This window comes from Callorhinchus milii, unplaced genomic scaffold (assembly GCF_018977255.1).
Source record: "Callorhinchus milii isolate IMCB2004 unplaced genomic scaffold, IMCB_Cmil_1.0 Scaffold4, whole genome shotgun sequence".
NCBI lineage: Eukaryota > Metazoa > Chordata > Chondrichthyes > Chimaeriformes > Callorhinchidae > Callorhinchus > Callorhinchus milii.
The window spans coordinates 43,994,930-43,996,381 of NW_024704745.1; positions in this window are offsets into that span (position 1 = coordinate 43,994,930).

Consider the following 1,452-nt stretch of genomic DNA (forward strand, 5'->3'; position numbering starts at 1 on the left):
GGCCCCGGTTGAGCGGCCTGGCCCCGCCCCCCTCGCTCACTATTGGTCCGCTCGCTCCAACGGTCGCGGCGCGCGGTCGGTTCCTCTGCGCTGCGCGTGTTGGCCCGGAGGAGCACTGTTGTCCCTCAGGCCCACCCCGGAGCTCCTCACCCGGAGCTCCACACCCTGGAGCTGCCCACCCTGGAGCTGCCCACCCCGGAGCTGCCCACCCCGCAGCTCCTCACCCCGGAGCTGCCCACCCCGGAGCTCCTCACCCCGGAGCTCCTCACCCCGGAGCTCCACACCCTGGAGCTCCTCACCCCGGAGCTGCCCACCCCGGAGCTCCTCACCCCGGAGCTCCTCACCCCGGAGCTCCACACCCCGGAGCTCCTCACCCCGGAGCTCCTCACCCCGGAGCTCCACACCCTGGAGCTCCTCACCCCGGAGCTGCCCACCCCGGAGCTCCTCACCCCGGAGCTGCCCACCCCGGAGCTCCTCACCCCGGAGCTGCCCACCCCGGAGCTCCTCACCCCGGAGTTCCACACCCTGGAGCTCCTCACCCCGGAGCTGCCCACCCCGGAGCTCCTCACCCTGGAGCTGCCCAGAGCTCCTCACCCCGGAGCTGCCCTCCCTGGAGCTCCTCACCCCGGAGCTGCCCTCCCTGGAGCTCCTCACCCCGGAGCTCCCCGGAGCTGCCCTCCCCGGAGCTCCCCACCCCGGAGCTGCCCAACCCGGAGCTGCCCTCCCCGGAGCTCCTCACCCCGGAGCTGCCCTCCCCGGAGCTCCACACCCCGGAGCTCCCCAGAGCTGCCCACCCCGGAGCTCCACACCCCGGGAGCTGCCCTCCCGGCACCGGAATGGGAGCAGCAGGAACCGGGGCAGTTTCAAAGAGAAGAGAGACTCGCACCACTTTCTCATGGCAATAAGGTTTGGACAGTAAATGCTGTCCGAGCGCCAGCATCGGCCCACAGCCTGAAGCAGAGTATGGGAACAGATACCACCCGACCGTCTTCTGTTTAAATATATTAATAATAAAAACAAAAGCTCTACATTCCCCCAAACCCCTTCCTTGGCAGGAGATCCAGCTCCATACCAGCTGGGGACAGCATAGTGGTTAAGATAACATTATTTAAATGTAATACATTGACATTTCAATCAAGAAAGAGATGGTAAGTTTAGTTTAATTGTGTAAAGCCAGTGCAGTGTATTTTACGTGCACAACAAAACGACACTTGTATAGCGCCTTTCACACCAGGAGACGTCCCACGGCGCTGGACGGACTGAGTTTTTCGGACCCGAGCTGAGGGTCGGGGCGGGGGAGGGCAGGGGGGAAGCAGGAGATCAAAGGGGAGGGTCTTGCGCTGGGTCTTGAAGGGGACGAGGCGGAGGGACTGCGGGATGGAGTTCCAGTGGGTGGGTGCAGTGGCAGAAGGCCCGCCTGCCGATAGTGGGGCGAGAAGGCAGGGTCCGTGA